At 34.9% G+C, this 22,497-nt stretch overlaps 1 protein-coding gene across 3 annotated transcripts in view; it reads right to left on the bottom strand.

Moving 5' to 3' along the window:
- The window catches only part of LOC141457002 (very long chain fatty acid elongase 7-like), a 110,325-nt gene that overhangs the window by 44,851 nt on the left and 42,977 nt on the right, over positions 1-22,497 (bottom strand). The window contains exon 1 of one of the 3 annotated variants that reach the window (XM_074133467.1): positions 16,058-16,185. The exons of the other annotated variants lie outside the window; for them this stretch is intronic. The gene's annotated coding sequence lies outside the window, so the exon portion shown is untranslated. Of the gene's footprint in view, positions 1-16,057; positions 16,186-22,497 lie in introns of those variants that run through there. 3 annotated transcript variants of the gene reach the window in all.

The raw sequence follows: 22,497 nt of genomic DNA on the forward strand, positions 1-22,497 counted from the left end.
GGTCTTAAGCCTTGGATTTTATTTAATTGTTAATATGAGAACTTTATAGTAAAGTATGTTTGGCGGGTATAGGCTAGACCCGCAAAGCCAAGGTGTATTGTTGGTTTAGTGGGTTCGATTCCCCGGTCTAGGCCTTGGATTTTATTTAATGGTTAATATGAGAAATTTATAGTAAAGTATGTTAGGCGGTTAAGATACTAGACCCGCAAAGCTAAGATGTATTGTTGGTTTAGTGGGTTCGATTCCCCGGTCTAGACCTTAGATTTTATTTAATGGTTAATATGAGAAATTTATAGTAAAGTATGTTAGGCGGTTAAAATACTAGACCCGCAAAGCTAAGATGTATTGTTGGTTTAGTGGGTTCGATTCCCCGGTCTCTAGACCTTGGATTTTATTTAATGGTTAATATGAGAAATTTATAGTAAAGTATGTTAGGCGGTTAAAATACTAGACCCGCAAAGCTAAGATGTATTATTGGTTTAGTGGGTTCGATCCCCCCGGTCTAGGCCTTGGATTTTATTTTAATGGTTGATACGTGAGAAATTTAAAGTAAAGTATGTTGGACGTAAAGCCAGCCTGAAAAAAATAGGTATTACTTTACTTTAGTATTAAACACAGTAGCTATAATAGTCACACCTAGCTAAGATTACAAATAATGTTGTGTACATCGTAAGCAAGCCGCTCTAACCTTGACTGACCATTCCACCATTACGCGTAAAAAGTGTTTTCACTCGAGAAGTATGAGTCTGTTGTAATACACTTATTTAATAGATAAAACAATCAAACTTACAGACAAAACAAAATACAAAAATCAACTTTATAGTACTCGTATAGTTTCGCCTAATCGTTGATAAAAAGTAAAGGTTTTATTGGTTGCAACAATTACTATTTGTTTTAATGAGATAGTTTGTGATGGTTTGTCCTGTTTTGTAGCTCTCCATTCCGTTTTAGATTTTTATTAAATCGAGTATAATTGGAAGGGACAAATGAAGGACAATTGAAAGCAAAGAATCTGGAGTGCAATCAACTCCTTTTTTTTAGGTTACAACTCTTTAGATTCCCTTTCTACTTCGAATTGTCACTAAATTGTCTTTAACATATCGATCATCTATATTGGTGTAGCTTTCCTTTAGGCTACAAGCCTAAGGCTGTCCATAAGCTGGCTTTAAACGCACCTAAATGTTACAAAGATGTGGATTCAGAAGAAAACATGACTCCATTTCCGATCACCAAGAAATCAATTTTTTGACCAAAAGTTTCACATGAAAATTATAGGCCTACAGGTTAACCTGTCTGAAAAGTTCTGTTATCTGAATTTAGGTGAAATGTTAGTGTTAGAGGTAATAGTTATTTATTTAACAAGTGTGGAAAGTAGTACTTTTCCTCACACGAGGCAGGGTTCCTAAGCTTCGCTCGCTAGTGCAAGTGCAAATGGCCGAGTGTGAAGAAAATACTTTACACTCGAGTTAAATATTATATTTTTTCTGCAACCATTAGGGTTATTAACTTAAAAAAAAACTAAACAGGAATCACTAGAATCCATTTTAAATTTCTATAAGGTAACACTATAACCTTTTTAACTGTTATAATTAAAAATATCTAATTATTTATTAAAGTATTATTTTTATTTCTATATTCCTTTCAATTTTTATTTTATTTTTTTAATTTTCGTTTTTTAATTATTTAGTTACGTTAAATAAGCTTATTAAAGTTTTACAGAAAATATTTAGTGACAAAACTTCTTATATCAAGGAAGCACAATAAAGTTTTTTCCACTCACTAGTGAGGAAAGTTACACTAATGGGAATTTTTCCCCACTAGTGAGGTAAAGTTGGGCATTACACGGCTGATTTTAGTTGAGTAATGAGAACATTCCTACATGGTTGCAGAAAATAGTATTTTAAAAAGGGAAGGGATTAGCAATGCGGTTAGCGTACTGAATTCCCACGCGGAGGTCCCGGGTTCGAATCCAGCTGCTAATCCTTAGATTTTTCTCTTCCTAGGAGCTTCTTACAGCTCTCAGGATAGTGTTGTCTGTAAAGAGAGAACACTGTCCGGAGGACGGCAGTGCACTGGAAAAAGCTCTGGGCACTAATAACCTCAGCTGTTGATGTGCCAAAAAAAAAGTAGTTTAAAATTAATTACGTAGTTAAAACTTTATAAGGTGACCTTAAATTCAAAAAAAATCAATTAAAAAAAAAATGTAGATCAATAGCAATCATTAGGAAATGAATCTATTTACTCTTACTATTGATTGGCTAGCCCAATTAAAGCAATTCTAAAAAGTTGTTGTACTAGTTCCAGTAAAAATAGTACAAAAAAAAGATCAACAATATCAGAGAGCCAATTAAGCTCCCGTATTGCAAGGATTCATAACAAAAATGGGAATCATTCACAATCCCTGGGGTTTTTCCAACTAACTGCTTTAGATTCATTTTTTATTTATGGAAAAGTTTATGGTAATTGCATTATTTATATTGCAGTGCATTGACTGCCAAGGTCATTAATGCATTTCCTTTATATGTCTTAATGCTTTCTCCTTATTTAGGATTAGAATGTCAGCTGCATTTGTAAGATCTAAAAAAATTGTTGATACTTTAAAGTGGATCTAATCATATTCAAAAGGAAAATTAGTTATTGCTTTACAGTTTTTTTTCTAATTCTCCTTATTTTCGTAAACTTTTGAGGTCATTGTTGGGCCTCAGTGCACTTTTCTGCGCTCCTTCGGGGCTTCGGTTCTGTCCATCCACGAGAAAGCTCTTAGGAAGAGAAAATCTAAGGGGGTAGCAAACTGGGATCTCCGTGTTGGAATCCCAGTATTAGCTAACCACTCAGCTAATTACTGCACTTTTTTTTTTTTTAATTTGTGCTCACCCAGAGTAGATTTGCTTTACCATCGATAATTTGAATTGTATACTTATGCTTAATAGTTAGCGTATAGTGTATTCCAACACGGAGATTTTGGGTTTGAATCCAAGTGCTTGGATTGTTGTCTTGCAGGATAACAATTTCCGGTGATGGATCTCATGTTACAGACAACCCTGCCCGGAAGCTGGCAGTGCGCTGATAAAATTCTGACCTTAGTAAAGGCATCTGCAAAAAAATCTCTTTGAAACAAAAAATAAAATGAAGTTATTTAAAAAAGAAAAATCAATATAAACCAAACCTTGATACTAACAAAAAAAAATGTCAACACCTTGCCCATTTGTCCTAAATTGCTGACAAATAAGGAAATGACCTAAAGAGAAAGGGTGGCCGCTACCCTCAAGGATTACTGAAGGACTGGATGAAGAAAATTAATTATTTGGATTCTGCTAACACATCTGGAGTATAAGTCTACAGTACGTATTGGAGTAATGGATCGTCGCGTTGCACGAAAAACGGTTATCTCTGTTTAATGAGTGATCCCCAAATTTAATAAGATAAGAAAAGATGAAAGAAAAGGAATGAATAACCGGGGAACATTAAATAAAAAATCCAAAGACTAGACCCCGAGAATTGAACCCACTAAACCAACAATACATCTTAGCTTTGCGGGTCTAGTACCTTAACCGCTCGGCTATCTGTGGCGCCTAATGTATTTAAATAAATTTAATCTAGATTAAATTCTTTGCATTTTATCCGCAGTAGCACGCATGCTCACTGTATCCCTGACCGGTTTCGATCTTCCATCCAGCATCAGAGGTAGTTTATTCAATTTGATTGAAGAGATTGCTGTCTCACTTGCTACACTTGCTGACTGAGTGAGAGAGATTACATGGTATATACGTAAATACACAATAATACAGAAATGACCATTACTAATGATGGACTGAAACTGGTCCAGGATAAAGAAGCATGCTGTAAGGGAGTAAAACCAAGATATATCCACATTTAGGAAGGATATTGATTGGGAAGGGTATGTTGGCAGAAGTGGACTAAGTTATCCCTAACTTCTGATTCCTAAATCTCTTCCTAGAATCACCGCTAGAGAATCCTGGGTGAGTTGTTTCTCACCATCTGGGGGAAAGACCTTGAGAATGGTCACACTAAATCCAGAGAGTGTATTAAAATGTTGCTGTTCCAATTTCTAGCTTGGATTGCCCGTAGGAACCCCCAATAACACTGCATATTTCTTCTGAAGTGTCCACATCTCCCCTAAGCTGAACAGAAGCGTAACAACTACCTCTAAGCATTTTATTTTATTTTTTTAAATTACTGAATCCAAAGCAAGTGGAGAGAGTTTTCAAAAGCCAACAATAAATCCAGAGAGATTTTTCTGAATCTTTCTCTTAAAAATCCGATCAATGTACCCATTATTCGCCACAGGCCATGAAATTCTGTTTCTCCAAGAGATGGCAATAATGACACAAACAATGTTTGTTCATACTTATTTTTAGGCACATAAAAGTGAAAGTATAATATTTTTGATTTATGCACAAGTTTTGATGCAACTACATTTTAGAATTACAAAAAAAAATTAAAATAAAAATAAAATAAATAAAAATTAAATACACAAATTTATCAATATATTTTAAATATTAAAGAAAAGGTTGACGAAATCACAATTAACTTCAGCATAACAAAAGATCACGAGTTAATATCTTAACAAGATCGTAAAAAAGCACAAGAAAATAATAAAGTTTTGATACTTTGAACTTAAGTGAACGTTTATGTCACAATAATATGACGATTCTCAGATTTGTTTTAAGAAAACTCAACTAATACTAATATCTGCTCAATTAGAGATCTCCTTCAGCTGCTGGCCCATAGATTTTCGGCCCATAGAAAATGGAAAAATATTAAAATTTAGACGAAGTAAAGAGTGATAAACTTTTATTTTTCGAGAATGTTTCAGAATTCTCGGAAGATAGGGCTGAACTTACCAAAAAAATTAATAAAATTTTATTATAAAAGTTACTTTTTGAACGGTTAAGGGTCAAAACGGAAACCATTTTTTTGAAGTTATTAAAGATTGAATTTGGCCAAAAAGTTAAAAAGGAAGTACTCGTAGTTTACGAAAGGAAAATTGAAATAAAAGAATTAATAATAATTATTTCTGTATTCTGTTACTGTTTGCAAGAAATGAATTTTTTTCTTGTATAAATTGATAAAAGTCCAAGTCATTGAAAATTTGTGATTAATCACTATTTCAATGAATTTACTGGTTCAAAGGTTATAAACGTGACGGAACAGTGAACAAGATATTTGGAATCATTACTGACTGCATCCATGGACTTCCGTTGAATTCAATGACGTTTTTTTGTTCCCACACAAACACTACGAGTTGGTCGACAATTTCCCCCCACCCACCCACCCCAGGAATTGTACGCAGCCGTTGAGAAAAAATGAATGAAAAATAAATGAATGGAAACGTCCATTCACAAATAATATGCTAACCAATCATTTATATCTATTATCACCGACAAAATAGTTTTCAGCTGGTAAATTCACTATAATCGCAAAACTTCAATCAAAAATTTGTAACTTTTGAAAGATGAAAGTACATACCAAATCCATTAAGTTCTAATTTTAATTTAATTATATCATAAATAATTATTTAAAGATTAATAAATACGAATGTCAAAATATATTTTCATTTTCAACATCCTGTCAATTTTTTTTTTTTAAACTTAAGACAATAAACAGACGATACAAAGTTCTCTCTAGACTTCTCGACAAGCGATCTAAACTCTCTCTACAGAATAAACGACTGATCTACAATATGATACTGAAACCTGGCTGGACTTACGGAATGGAACTTTAGGGCTCAGCCAAAGGCTTCCAATATCTACAGAATCCAATCCTTCCAGTCAAAAACACTCCGTCGAATCCGCTAATGCTCCTTACTATGTCTCTCTAACTCTACCTTGCACCGAGATTTCCCTTGTTCCCTTTGTTTCAGAAGCTGTAAGATCCCGTTACATTAAATTCCACACTTCAATTACCTCACATCCAAATCCACTAGTATCCCAACTTACCACTCTACCAGGAAATACTCCCAGGCGGTTGAAGCGCAGGTGGCCACGCGATCTTCTTAATGAAGTAAGAGCCAATGTACAATAGTTGAAACTGTACCACTTTGGGAGTTTCACCAATGGGTGAATTCTCCCCTCATGTATTCATGTATCTATTCCATTATCATGTTGTATCAGCTTCACTTGATGCAGAATTATTCTGCAGTTGTGAAAATAAATAAATTAAAAAAAAAGAAAAAAAAAGACAATATCTGAGGTTATTGGTGCCGAAAGCTTTTTTTTTTTTTTTCAGTGCCCTGCCAGCCTCCGGACAGTAATCTCTAGTTACAGTCAATTTCAACACCGAACAATGAGCTGAAAAAAGCTCCTTTAAGGTGGAGAAACACTGAAATTCAGCGCAGCCGGTAGAACACGCTAACCACTCAGCTATTCCTTTCCCTTTTTGAATTTATTGTTATAGTTAGTATTATGGCGTAATAATAATAATTTTAAGCTCAATAAGACTTATATATATATATGTAAGTATATTAAAGCCAGTCTGGGCTTATGGCATCGAACTGTGGAGGTTCAACCAAACGCTCAAATCTGCGAAAGGATCCAGTCTTTGCAGTCTAAAATTCTTCGCTCTATAGTAACCAGCTCCTTTCTACGTCACCAATCAAACCATTCAAACAGACTTGAATGGTTTCCTTTCGTGCAACACAAATGGCTGAAACACGACACTGAAAACTCCATCTTAACCTTCAAACACATCACAATCCCACTTGTACTACATACGAGGGTCGTTTGAAAAGTCCGTGCAAAGTCAGAGAGATAGCACCACTGGTGCGTATCGAGGTTGTTTATTTAGTAGCATCTCTTGGAAGAACACACAACAAGTTTCAGCCAGATCGGTCTATTTCATTGTGTTTGGCATTCGTTTGAATCGAGGAAGTCGAGTGATTTTCAAAAAATGGACGAAAAAGAATTTCGTGTGTTGATTAAACACTACTTTATGAAAGGCAAAACGCCTCAGGAGACTAAAGAGAAGCTTGATAAACATTATGGTGACTCTGCACCTTCGATTAGAACAGTTTATAAGTGGTTTCAAAATTTTCGGAGTGGCCATATGGGCACAAGTGACGCTGAACGTTCTGGACGCCCTGTTGAGGTTACTACTCCAGAAATCATTGATAAAATCCATGATATGGTGATGGATGACAGAAGAGTGAAGGTGCGTGAGATTGCTAGTCCTGTGGGCATCTCGAATGAACGGGTACATAATATTTTGCATCAACATTTGGACATGACAAAGCTATCCGCAAGATGGGTGCCGCGATTGCTCACGCTTGACCCAAAAACGAAATCGTGTGAAGTGTTGCAAGGACGGTTTGCAGCTGTTCCAGAAGAATCCGCAGGACTTTAAGCGTCGTTTCGTCACTGTGGATGAAACATGGATACATCACTACACTCCTGAGAACAAAGAACAATCTAAACAATGGGTTACCAAGGGGGAATCTGCGCCAAAAAAAGGCGAACACCGTTCCTTCGGCCGGAAAGATTATGGCGACTGTCTTTTGGGATTCGCATGGAATAATCCTCATCGACTATCTGGAAAAGGGTAAAACTATTACAGGTGCATATTATTTATCGTTATTGGACCGTTTGAAAACCGAGCTGCAAGAAAAACGCCCACGATTGGCCCACAAAAAAGTCCTTTTCCATCACGACAACGCACCAGCTCCACACGTCAGCAGTTGTGGTCGCAAAATTAATGGAAATAGGGTTCCAACTCGTTTCACATCCCCCCCTATTCTCCAGACTTGGCTCCCTCGGACTACTATTTGTTCCCCAATATGAAGAAATGGCTGGCGGGAAAAAGATTTTATTCAAACGAGGAGGTGATTGCAGAAACGAATGGCTATTTTTCAGAGCTTGGACAAATCCTATTATTCGGAAGGGATCAACAAACTAGAGCAGCGTTGAACGAAGTGTATAAGCCTAAAAGGAGACTATGTTGAAAAATAAAAAAGGTTTACCCCAAAAAATTAAGTAGTTTTTATTTTTGCACGGACTTTTCAAACGACCCTCGTATATCTTCCAGGAACATTTCCAGACAACACTTCTAGGACAGTCTTAAAAGACAGTGTGGCCTCGCGATCTTCTCTCTGATGGAGAGAGTCAGTAGAATGTGAAATATTATTGGAGTGTTACCGCTGGGTAACTTCTCCACTCTGATATGTGTGAATGTTGCTTATTTGTTACCCTTGTTACTTATAACGCAATGCGTTGATTGTAATTATATAAATGATTAAAAAAAAAGAAGTTCAATAATTGCAATTAAATTCTGTGTAAAAAATATCTGTTCTGAATAAAAAAGAATTTGTTTTTTTAAAAAAAAAACGAAGTATTACAAAATGGCTGATATTTCAAAAATATAAAGAGGGAAATGAGGTATATCTTTAAAAAAAATAATAAAATTGGGACTGTCTTTGTTTTGTTTTTTAAAAACAAATAACCCCGAAAAAACTGGATTAATTTAAAAAAATTCAAGGTGACGCAATTTTACAATTTTTATAAAAAAGCAAAACGTTTTTTTGGAATATTTGAGGTTTTTTTTGTAGACTTCACTGATTGTATAATGTTTAGTTGTTTATTAGGAACAAAAAAGGTTGCGATGGTGTCAAATTTTCGGTATAATGTATTCCACTGAAATATCAATTTTGAAGTTCAGTTGTGAATTATTGCCCTAGTTTCAAACATTAGAAACCTGATGAGTCCTTTAGCCAATAATGGCGAAAAGTTTATTTTTTACAAAAGCACACACATACCTAAAAAAAAAAAAAAAAAATCTCGTGAATTTCACTAGCGTTTTGCTAAAAATAATCGATTGCAATGGCTCACGAAGCTTTACCAAGATCCAGACATTCCGCCTTAGCAAAACAGAAGAATAATACTGAAAACTGACAAGGCCGACTATGCTTAAACAAATGTACACAACTACAAAAACTGCCGTAACTAAATAAAAAGGAATATTTAAATTTATTTACGTATTTTGATTTGAAGAACAAATCAAATCGCTCTGAGGCATTGCGAGGCGGGTGGGACGTATTGAATGATTCGATAATTGACTTCAAGAGGAACTGACTGACCAAGGTAATCGAATTACGCAAACATGTGCGATGTTTATTTATACATCAAAATATATTTTGATTATTTTAATTTCTATTAATAGAATTCTTTAAGAAAATAGGAAAAATTAATTTGGAAACGCCAAATTGTTACTTTCATTTTGTTTCCATGAACAAACATGGATGAAACAACGTTTAAAGAACAAATAGTCATGAAGTAAGTAATTTTTAGATAATTTGAGCTCAACCTAACAGACGTAATGGAAATCCAGCTGACAAGGGAAAAGCTAAATGGTAGATTAAAAGTGCAGGGCTGGTTACCACTTTGTGAAAAAACTGTATTCGACATGATTAAAGTGAAAACTACAACTCTTCAACTGGTTATGGTAACATTTACTTGAATCTTTAGACGCCAAGATAGCCGAGCGGTTAAAATACTAGACCCGCAAAGCTAAGGTGTATTGTTGGTTTAGTGGGTTCGATTCCCCCCGGTCTAGAGGCCTTGCATTTTTTTTATTTAATTGTTAATAAGAGAAATTTACAGTAAAGTATGCTTGTTAGTCGCCTCGGTCCACGACACCTAATTAGCTAAGTTGAACTTAGCAAAGCCTGCCTGAAAAAAATAGGCATTACAACCTGATGAACTTTGTGGATTAAATGTTAATTCTCTATTTATAATATTTGGTGATTTTAATCGTAGAGTAAAACTTAAATCAATTATGAAAGGACTTATTTGATAATACTTTTTTAAATTTCAGTAGGAAATCAGAATTCACAAATTCTAGCTAAAAGTTGGTCAATTTTTTTGAATTGAATTGTATGGTTCTATTAAATGGTAGAATGTTTTCAGACTCTAATTGGTATCTTTTATCTACTACGACAGATAAAATGCGTATTGTGGCACTAAGCGGTTTCGAACTTTCATCTATGATCATAGGTAGGATTTGACTTCACGTATCTTTCCGTCTCGCACTCTGTTCACATTTTTGGGTACATTTAAAAGTTGAATTGAACTCCCTAAATTGGATACGTTCACCTTTACTTCGTTTATAAAGTAAAGTAATCGCCTATTTTTTCAGGCAGGGTTAACGTCCAACTACCAAATTAGGTGTCGTGGACGGAGGCGACTAGCAAACATACTTTACTGTAAATTTCTTTTATTAACTATTATTAAATAAAATCCAGGGCCTAAGACCGGAAATCGAACCCAGTACCACAATGCATTTTAACTTTGCAGGTCTCGCTACTTCGTTTATAGCTTATCATGGATAGAACTCCACATGAACTTAATACAACCAACCACAAGACAGAAGAAACCCAAATATGAATGAAAAACGTGGCCGGGGATACCTAGAGCGATGGGGCTTACTGCTAAAGATGTAAGATGGCTTGGTATGACGCATGTTGGTCCTAAACAACCCTAAAAGCGCCAAGTGCTGGATGTGGAGAGATATCCCATGGGCTTCCAGTGCTGTGGCCAAATAAAGAGGCGCTCAATCGCGGCATAAAACTCACGGGTGTTACTACGCAATGTCCGGTCATGTTACAAGAGAATTTTTCCAAGAAAAGAAAATTTCCTCTATAGTTAGAGAAAATCGTAAGGAAAAATTTATTTTATTAAATTAAATTAAATACTGGTGTAAGCCAAATAAATGATAATGAGGACTTTTTTCTTTTTTTTTTTGTTCTTATAGTTAAAAGAATTTTTGTTGCAAAACAAGGTTGTAAAAAAACGCAAGAATCGTAAAAACAGAAGCAAAAACAGAGATGTAAATTTTGGCATTATCAGCTTTTTAGAACCTTGAAAGCCGGTGGCGGGAGAGACAGGATGTTTGAAATGTGGAGGAAAGCACCACAGGTAATTACAGTTGTTTGTACCTGGATTACTCAACAACTAATTGACAAGTTTCACTCTTCTTCTTGTTTTTTTTAATCTTAAGCATTCCTGGAATACGATCAGTAATCAATTTGTTCGCGAAACATTGTGATTTAATTATTTGTGAATTCATTGAATCAAGGATTCAGGAACTAGAATAATGGCAACTTTTCGTCAAATTTACTGTTGTCTTTAAACCCTGGATAGTAGAAATATAGTAATATTGTAATAAAGCAATTTATTTGAATAAATCTAATACCTGGATACATCAAAATCTGGAATTGATTTAGTGATTGACTCTTCTCAACTATTAATATTTAATTTATTATTTATTATTTATGCTCAATGTTTACGTACTTTAATTGACTTATCTTCAATATTGCACTTTTTCAGTAATTATTCTTGAAAACTAAGAAAACATTCAGTAATCTATTTAGGGTATCTGATAAAATTGCACAGCAAACCCCTCAACCCATGTCATAGAATTGTAAATCATTTACCTCTAGAACGGAAGTATGAAAGGGCAGCAACAACAACCAAACCTTTTGGTATACGAATGAAAATCCTACTAAATGAATATTCATTCCATATCCATCCCTTGTTTAGACACCAGCCACAAGCTACACTGCACCCTGGTTAACTCCACCAATATTCCTTAACCAATCACTCTTGAGAAATCCAAGTAATCTATTCGCTTTCCGGTCAAAATTACAATTTGAAATTTTGGTTCACGTACTTAATAATCATTAATATTAGGTGATAAGTCCATAAAATAGATATAAATGGCAGTTTTAAAGGAAGCTAAACTACCGGAATGTTTTCCATTTCAAAATTTCCAAAACAACAAAAAGGACCGGAAATTTCCGCATTATAGAATTGATTTTTCACAATTCTGAGTTTTGTTTTTTCGCAAATTTCTTCAAACATTAGGCGCCACGCAGTAGCCGAGCGGTTATGAGGCTAGACCCGCAAAGCTGAGATGTATTGTTGGTTTAGTGGGTTCGATTACCCCGGTCTTAGGCCTTGGATTTTATTTAATGGTTAAAATGAGAACTTTATAGTAAAGTATGTTAGGCGATTATAGGCTAGACCTGCAAAGATAAGATGTATTGTTGGTTTAGTGGTTTCGATTCCCCCGGTCTTAGGCCTTGGATTTTATTTAATGGTTAAAATGAGAACTTTATAGTAAAGTATGCTAGGCGATTATATGCTAGACCCGCAAAGCCATGGTGTATTGTTGGTTTAGTGGGTTCTACTCCTGGCCTCTAGGCCTTGGATTTTATTTAATGGTTAAAATGAGAACTTTATAGTAAAGTATGTTAGGCGATTATAGGCTAGACCCGCAAAGCCAAGGTGTATTGTTGGTTTAGTGGGTTCTACTCCTGGTCACTAGGCCTTGGATTTTATTTAATGGTTAAAATGAGAACTTTATAGTAAAGTATGTTAGGCGATTATAGGCTAGACCCGCAAAGCCAAGGTGTATTGTTGGTTTAGTGGGTTCTACTCCTGGTCTCTAGGCCTTGGATTTTATTTAATGGTTAAAATGAGAACTTTATAGTAAAGTATGTTAGGCGATTATAGGCTAGACCCGCAAAGCCAAGGTGTATTGTTGGTTTAGTGGGTTCTACTCCTGGTCTCTAGGCCTTGGATTTTATTTAATGGTTAAAATGAGAACTTTATAGTAAAGTATGTTAGGCGATTATAGGCTAGACCCGCAAAGCCATGGTGTATTGCTGGTTTAGTGGGTTCTACTCCTGGTCACTAGGCCTTGGATTTTATTTAATGGTTAAAATGAGAACTTTATAGTAAAGTATGTTAGGCGGATATAGGCTAGACCCGCAAAGCCAAGGTGTATTGTTGGTTTAGTGGGTTCTACTCCTGGTCTCTAGGCCTTGGATTTTATTTAATGGTTAAAATGAGAACTTTATAGTAAAGTATGTTAGGCGATTATAGGCTAGACCCGCAAAGCCAAGGTGTATTGTTGGTTTAGTGGGTTCTACTCCTGGTCTCTAGGCCTTGGATTTTATTTAATGGTTAAAATGAGAACTTTATAGTAAAGTATGTTAGGCGATTATAGGCTAGACCCGCAAAGCCAAGGTGTATTGTTGGTTTAGTGGGTTCTACTCCTGGTCTCTAGGCCTTCGATTTTATTTAATTGTTAATATGAGAACTTTATAGTAAAGTATGTTAGGCGGATATAGGCTAGACCCGCAAAGCCAAGGTGTATTGTTGGTTTAGTGGGTTCTACTCCTGGTCTCTAGGCCTTGGATTTTATTTAATGGTTAAAATGAGAACTTTATAGTAAAGTATGTTAGGCGATTATAGGCTAGACCCGCAAAGCCAAGGTGTATTGTTGGTTTAGTGGGTTCTACTCCTGGTCTCTAGGCCTTGGATTTTATTTAATGGTTAAAATGAGAACTTTATAGTAAAGTATGTTAGGCGATTATAGGCTAGACCCGCAAAGCCAAGGTGTATTGTTGGTTTAGTGGGTTCTACTCCTGGTCTCTAGGCCTTCGATTTTATTTAATTGTTAATATGAGAACTTTATAGTAAAGTATGTTAGGCGGATATAGGCTAGACCCGCAAAGCCAAGGTGTATTGTTGGTTTAGTGGGTTCTACTCCTTGTCTCTAGGCCTTGGATTTTATTTAATGGTTAAAATGAGAACTTTATAGTAAAGTATGTTAGGCGATTATAGGCTAGACCCGCAAAGCCAAGGTGTATTGTTGGTTTAGTGGGTTCTACTCCTGGTCTCTAGGCCTTAGATTTTATTTAATGGATAATATGAGAACTTTATAGTAAAGTATGCTAGGCGATTATATGCTAGACCCGCAAAGCCAAGGTGTATTGTTGGTTTAGTGGGTTCGATTCCCCGGTCTTAAGCCTTGGATTTTATTTAATTGTTAATATGAGAACTTTATAGTAAAGTATGCTAGGCGATTATATGCTAGACCCGCAAAGCCAAGGTGTATTGTTGGTTTAGTGGGTTCGATTCCCCGGTCTTAAGCCTTGGATTTTATTTAATTGTTAATATGAGAACTTTATAGTAAAGTATGTTTGGCGGGTATAGGCTAGACCCGCAAAGCCAAGGTGTATTGTTGGTTTAGTGGGTTCGATACCCCGGTCTTAAGCCTTGGATTTTATTTAATTGTTAATATGAGAAATTCATAGTAAAGTATGTTTGCTAGTCGCCTCCGTCCACGGCACCTAATTTGTGGTAGTTGGACTTTAAAGCCCGCCAGATAAAAAATAGGCAATTAACTTAAATTAAACTTCAAACATTTCTCAACATTATTTAGATAAAAAAAAAATGCTTTATTTGTATATTTCTTTTGGACAAATAAATTCATTTTGGGCATTTTGAGCAATAAGTTAAAATGTTACTCTATAAGTCAATCACTTGTTAAGAAGAAGTTAACAGTAAGTAAAAAAAAAAGTCATGCGTGTGCCCATAACAGATTTTTACAATTTACAGACATTATAAATTTTAAATTTCCGGTAATACGTTAACTACCCAAAATTTTTTGAGAGTTTGATATGATCGTAACCCTCTCTTTTTTGGACAAGTACCAAAACCAAAAGCCGAAGTAATAAACATAAATTATTTTACCAAAGATAAAAACATAATTTAAAAAAAAAAAAGAATTAAAATTAAAAAAATGATGAGGTCATAAGGAAGAAAACAAAGAAATTCTAAGAAAGATCACTATGAAAAAGTGTCTTGGATAACCTATAATAATATAACCATGCTGTAACATTCCTAGTACACACACACTTCAAAGCCAGGACATAATCAATGCTGTTTTTATTTCTATTTTTGAACCTTTATTAATTTGTTCCGTTTTATATTATTTACGTTTGTTTTTTCCTGTCTTAAACTAAGTAGAAAAGTAACGCGATCGCGTCAAAAAGGAGTTTTTATTGGGAATGTTCAGAAAATGGTCTGCTTAAGTTTGAACTAACAAGCATAAAAACGAAACGTAGAAGTAAGTTCAAACTTTAAGAGTTTGGGTAATCCAATGATATCTAAATATAACTTAGCACTGAAAATCCCCCCCTAAAAAAAACGGAAGTTCCAGTTAAGTGAGTGAGGTATTCCTTCATCAAGAGCTTCCTGGAATTTTGAGATTTGCGTAAAAAACTCGGCATTTTCGTAATCCATTTAATCTTACCATTTAAAAGAAGCGTTAAGACCGTACACTACACAGGAAATGGGCAATTAAAAACAAGTTAATTGGCAACACTTCCTCAGCACTGCTTTTAATAGAATATTTTTGATAAAAATTTGGTAGATTTAATGGAAATGCCAATGTGCACGCTAAGTTAGAAGAAAACCGTTGAAACGATGAAAAAGGAAGTGACGTATCTCTCCTTTTCTTTGCAAAAATTTACAGCCAGATACCCAAACAGGATCAATCCAAATTTTAATTTCTGAACTACCTGCAACTATTTCTTTTTCTAATTTCGATTCAAGGGGACCGAGAAAAAAAAAGAAAAGGATTTTCTCTAGGAAAAACTAGATACAGAAAAAATTGATGAAGATCGCAAACACTGTTTTTCTTACCTCATACATGTAAGATTAATTAAAATATGAAAAATAACATATTATGAAATGCATACATAAATAGATTTTGAATACAGGGTGGCGGAAATAAATATAATATTTACACTAAAGAAAGTACTTTTAGTTTAACAGAAAGATTTTCCGGTGATTTTAATGTGCGTAAAGAAAGTAATGGTACCCCAGGTTAGCTGAGAAAATTTGCGTTCGCTCAAAAACTAAAAATCAAATAGTTTTATAAGTAGTTGTCTAGAAACAAATATGCAAACAAATAGTTTGATAATTTAAAAGAAAATACCGTTGATAGTTATTTAATTATTAATTTAAAAAAAAGGACCAATCCCGAGTTGCGATTTTTAAAAAAAAATCAGCTGTAGAATGAAAAATGTAAATAAGAGATTACGACCAATCGCGTAAACAGCATGCCTTCCCCTTAAATGTTTAATTATAGAATAAAAAAAATTGAATTTATTGTGGCCTTTTTTAAATGATAAAGAGAACATAAAGGCTAGTGATGATATACGAGGAAAATATGATGAGCTTTTGCTACTCACATAAGAGCGATAAAAAGCCTGACCCAATCGCCGGAGATGAAGGTTGATTGGTAACTGGCTGGATGCCGGTTGATTACTATCAACGTTGCAGAAACCTGGACGCCCCACACCGCTTGCTAAAACCTTGCTCCCTCCCTATTCACTACCCTTCCCAAATGAAAACTTGTAAAATATGTTTACCTGCATGTTAAGAAATTATCGATTTTTTTTTTTTTTTAATTTTATTACTCTTCGTAAGAAGATGCATTACGATTGTGTAGTATATCGATTTGGAAATCGGTAATGCACAATTTGAAAACCGAATATGTTAATCTTCACAAATTATTGAATCAGAAAATAGAGAATCACGAAAAGTTCAAATATGATATGATGCTTCAGAAGACGCGAGAACAAAGTTTTGGGAACACTTCTCGATTGGAGGGTAAAGGTTATGCAGTATGATTACCTTTATTCTCGATAATTTTCGCTTACAATTTATCATATGAAATAAAATTAAAAATGAGCAAAATCTAGCCTAGTCCCGCATTACACCCATGCATTGCGAGCTTCACCTCTAAACTACACAGCGCCTGAGAACGTGTACAAACATGATGAAAAATCAAAATATAATATTTCGGATAAGATCCCATTTCCGAAATCAATACAATATCGTAATTTTTTTGGTACAAAAAGAGGCCATAATGCGTACGTTCTAGATTTATATTGAAACAATTGTAGCGCCTAAATAGTGTAATAGACAGTTAGCCTAATTGGTTAACCACTGTAGCATTCACCTGTTGATACTTATCTGTTCATAAAAAAAAAAAGGAAATATTTACTAATACAAAAAAAAAAAAAGTCTATATATAGACCACGATCCGATTTAAATATTACATAAATTCATGTTTAATTATGATGCAATAAAGTAAAAATAAATATTCAGTAATACTTTATTAATTTTCATATATAAGTGTATTTTTTGGAATATATATATATTTTTTTTATGTACTTCTAAGTGGTGTACATTGATGATGGGATTGCTTATTAAAGCCACACCACTGCGGTATTAAATATATTCTAGCTCCCATAAGTGCCAGTGGCAGTTAGAATGTAGACGTCATCAAAGCGTATAATAAATGTTAATGAGAATATGGTGATGTTAAGCTCGAATTTGCCTCTGGGTTTGCTAAACCCAAGTAACTATCGTCATCAACTATTTTAATGATATTTTGGTGTATGCTTCTGCACGATTTAGGCAATACTTATATCAAGGATTGAATTAAAATTAAGAAATGATTTATGACGGTCATATCTAAGGAGGATTTGCCCAACAGCTTAGCACCAGTAGGGGAAGGTATTAGTTATTTGTGAGTGTGTGTGTACATATTTCTGTGAAAGTGATTTCCCTTTGAATGTCCATGTTGTGTCGCAACAGTTTTCTCTAGCACATTGATGGTAATCACTGATAAAAGTTTCCCCTACTCTGCGGGAAAAATTTTTCAATCCAACAATTGAGGACAACTTTTTCTGGCTAAGAAATTGGAAAGTGAGGGAGAATTGGACGGGAATTAATGGAATTAAAGTATTTTTTATTTTTATTTAAGGCGCGTCAACATCTGAGGACATTGGCGCCTCCAGGCATCTTTCATTGCTCAGTATACTCTCGATCCATCATCTCGACAATGAACTGTAATTACTGAGCAAATTTCTTGCACGGTCTAAATTAATATTTTGCTTTAGGCTTGTCTTTAGACATTACTGATTAGGGTGATGTTAACATGACGATTTAAGAACATTTGGACGTATAAGAGCAATAATGGTACCTACACCAAAATTAGTAAAGTCCAGGATTTCTTTCAGTCGGTTAAACATCTGGTGTGATACGTTCCACAAAACTGCAACCATTGTTAAAAATGTAATAAGAAAACGTCCAATAACTAAATTAGTTGTAGCAGTCGAAGGCCTTTTTGTAAAACATATCTATAAATTTCTCAAATAAACCATTAAATAAAATCCAAGATATAAACCGAGAATGGAACCCACTAAACCAACAAATACATCCTAAGCTGCGAGACCCGCAAAGCTAAGATGTGTTGTTGGTTTAGTGGGTTCGATTCCCGGTCTAGGCATTGCATTTTATTTAATAGTTAATAAAAGAAATTTATAGTAAAGTATGTTTGCTAGTCGATTCCGTCCACGACACCTAATTTGGTAGTTGGACGTAAAGCCCGCCTGAAAAAAATAGGCAATTACTTTACTTTACTTTACATCCTAAGCTTTATGGGAGTCGCCTCTCACCGCTCGGCTACCGTAGTGCCTTAAATTTAATGCCCAAAATTAAATGTAAAGAAATTTCGGTAGAAGATGATCACGAGGATAATAAAGCGAGGTCCATGATTTAATTAGAGAAGAAAATTAGATGAATGTTACAAAATTAGAATGGTAATTCATGAACAATCGACCTGCAATAAGGAAATGTGTTGTAAAAAAAACGATACAATACTATCGATCCCGTTGCGAGAATGTATTCCCACAGTTCAACATTATGGAAATAGTTCGAAAAGCAATTCAATTCCAGATAATTAATTATTTTAAAAAATAAATTTGCCTAAAATTTCAATGATTTTCTCCGTCCTAGCGCGCATGCTCACTGTATTCCTGACCCATTTTTGGAATTTGGAAGTTAGCGTTGTATTTTAAAAGAAGAAGCGCCCAATTGACGCCAAAACAACACTAAATATACCAATTTTATTTTTACAAGAGAATAATTATTATTTAAATAAATTATTGCTGAATAGTTATCAGTATTAATAATCAATATTTATTAATTATTTATTTCCTAGTAGAAATAAACTACGAAACTCAGTAGGTCTTCCGCTTTAAATTCGCGCACTTCCTCCAGAAAAAAATACAATTATAAAATATTGCACATGCAATAAAAGTGCAGAGCCCTTAAATACGTACTTAGGATTGCGTTAATTTCTCATATTAACCATTAAATATAATCCTAGGCCTAGAGACCTGGGAATCGAACCCACTAAACCAACAATACATCTTAGCATTGCGGGTATAGCCTATATCAGCCTAATATACTTTACTATAAATTTCTCATATTAACCATTAAATAAAATACAAAACCTAGAGACAGGGAGTCGAACCCACTAAACCAACAATACATCTTAGCTTTGCGGGACTAGCCAATAACCGCCTAACATACTTTACTATAAATTTCTCATATTAACCATTAAATAAAATCCAAAACCTAGAGACCGGAAATCGAACCCACTAAACCAACAATACATCTTAGCTTTGCGGGACTAGCCTATAACCGCCTAACATACTTTACTATAAATTTCTTTTATTAACCATTAAGTAAAAAATTCCAAGGCCTAGACTCCGGGAATCGAACCCAGTACCACAATAACTCTGGTTTGCAGAGTAACACTTATAAACACTGTAGTAACCTCCCTTATTCAGGCGGCTAGTGTAGCGTGAGATGGAAATGTCAAGTTTTGGTTGAAATCTCCACAAAAAAGAAAAGAAAAACGTGATCAATCAACGTTAAATTGATTGATGAACGCCTGAAACGTGTTAAGGAAACAATAAAGATGCGTGTTACGACGGATGTGATCCACTACTGTAGACCTAATCACATATTGATTAAAATTTATAATATTTTGCATTTTAAATCTTGTTTTTGTGGAAAGGCTTGCATTAAAAATATAATAAATAAGTACTCATACTTAATTTTTCACTACTGACACAACCACAAATCCCAAAAGCACCAAAAAAACTTTGATAGTGTGACATTTACTGCAAGGCTTTGATATTCCTCAAAAATTATTGCACCAACTAATCTTAATTTAAATCAAGTGCAAATTCGAGTGTTACCAAAATCTCTAATCTCGAGATTTCTTTGAGAGAATAAACCATTTAGTGTAAGCCCCCACCAAAAATTCTTAGCTTACGAAGCGCCCGCTCCATGCAAAACATTTCCTCGTTGCACAAATCCGTGGACTCACAAACGGAAACGGGTACCTGCGCGTTCTATGTGGGTCCCCTTACCCCAGCATCTAGCAAGTCCTGAGGAATCCTATTTTATAATAATCATCCTAACATTCTCTTTTTGGTAATTATGAAATAACCAAATAAAATTTAAAAAAAATAAGTAAATAATGCTTCTGCCAAAGTGTTATAAATGCTAACACATATTTCTTTGACGTAAGAAAGAAAAAAACATTTTTTTAAATACAAAATTTAATTTTTGCTTTCATTTTTCGCCATAGCGTCAATCGACAAATATATTTTCATGAAACTTCGATTCATTAGTTGATAAAGCAATTTAAGAAATAATTTCTGGCGGTTCATTAATAATTGATGAAGTTCAAAGGTGAAGAGTTTATTATGGAATTTAAATTTAAATAAAATAATGCAGTGTCAACATTAACCGCAAGAACTGGTTCTTAAATTAACTGTTACTTTTTCTTTTTGTTGTTTTTGATTTTATCAGTTGTTTATTGTTTCCCTTGACCGGTTTCGGATTTTCATCCATCTGCAGAGGTAATTGATCTGTTTGGTGTAGAGATTTCCATTTCACTTTTTTGTTACAGTCACGAAATATTACAAGTTGCTGACTTAAGTTTAGTCTGTTTAAACGGAAATATACGAAAAGTTGAAATCTCTACACTTAAGTGATCAATCTACCTCTGATGTTGGATGGAAATCTGAAACCGGGAAGGAATATAATCAAAAATATTATCCAGCGCTGCCAACTTAATCACAATATTAATTTTACCAATTTGCAGGTTGAGCACCACAATTCTATAGACCGGTTTCAGGAAATATGGACTTTTTTTAAATAAAAAATCGCGTTTTCAGCGGAAGTACAATTTTGGGCTTAAAAATTACAGGATCTAATTTGACATGTCGTTTAACCATCCCCCACCAACATCAGCTGTCAGTCTAGGTGTACTAAACATTTTACAGAAAACATGTCCAGCAGAAATTGCTGAACTTTTTACTGAATTGCCTTAAAAAAAAAAAAAAAGCTGAAACTTTGCTTAATATCTCTCTCTCTATCCTACAAGGACATTTAATGTGACCTGATAATTGATTAGATCAGATAGTTAAGAGGGGATTAGCTAAATGATTAACGTACCCTGTATCCTATCGACGTTGTAGTACAGAGCAGTGGATTTTGGAAGGAACGGTGGAGATCCCGAGCTAAGGAAATTCCTTGGCCTGTCGAAAAACGGATATGGTTGGTTTTAGCAGGTAACCAGGATCCGCCAGTTGGTTCAGGTTGGTTGAGTGGACATGCGAATTTAGCGTACCAATCTTTTCAAATGCGGCCTTACCCAGTCTCGCCAATCTTCGCTGGCTGTGGTGAGTCCAATGAGAGACTGTGCGGCACTTCGTTGAGGTGTGTCCAGTTTATTCTAAAACTAAGATTCCTCGTCTTCGGGGGTTTCCCTAACGGAGAATGTGGTATCTGGTTATCTTTACCAGAACTCTCTAGGTTTATCCCAGTGCACTGTAGCGATTGAGTCGCCATGCTCCCTAGTGTCCTGTTGCTACTTTATTGGTTTATTGTATTGGCATCTGACAATCTTTAGCCGGATTTGTTGGTTTTAAAGCCCTGGTATCTCTCATGAGATGAGGGGTGGGCGGGGAACAATGGGCATTTTGAATTGCCTGCGTTCCTTCCGCTTTCTGGTGGAACCGCCCGTCTAAAGCAATCTAATCTAATCTAAATGATTAACGTACTCTGGATTCCCATTTGGAAATCTTGGATTCGAATTCAGCTACTGGGACGAGATGTGACACTGTCAAGAAGCTGGTAACTTCCAAGCAATTGCTGGAGAAAAAAAAAAAGATCCATTCTCATGGACGGTTCTACTTTTTAGGTACTTTTAATGGAGATAGAATTTGTTGCGTAAATTCTAAGTTCAAATTAAATGCCAGAAACTAAAGTAATTGCCTATTTTTTCCAGGCGGGGCTTAACGTCCAACTACTATTTACTAGGTGTCGTGGACGGAGGCGACTAGCAAACATACTTTACTATTTCTCATTTAACCATTAAATAAAATCCAAGGCCTCTAGACCGGGAATCGAGCCCACTAAACCAACAATACATTTTAGCTTCGCGGGTCTAGCCTATACCCGCCAAACGTACTTTACTATAAATTTCTCATATTAACCATTAAATAAAATCCAAGGCCTCTAGACCGGGAATCGAACCCAGTACCACAATGCATATTAGCTTCGCGGGTCTAGTCTATAACCGCCTAACAATACTTTACTATAAATTTCTCATATTAACCATTAAATAAAATCCAAGGCCTAGACTAGGGAATCGAACCCACTAAACCAACAATACATCTTAGCTTCGCGGGTCTAGCCTATACCCGCCAAACATACTTTACTATAAATTTCTCATATTAACCATTAAATAAAATCC

Source organism: Rhodnius prolixus, unplaced genomic scaffold, assembly GCF_049639745.1.
Source record: "Rhodnius prolixus isolate KJV_2025 unplaced genomic scaffold, Rpr scaffold_10, whole genome shotgun sequence".
Lineage (NCBI taxonomy): Eukaryota > Metazoa > Arthropoda > Insecta > Hemiptera > Reduviidae > Rhodnius > Rhodnius prolixus.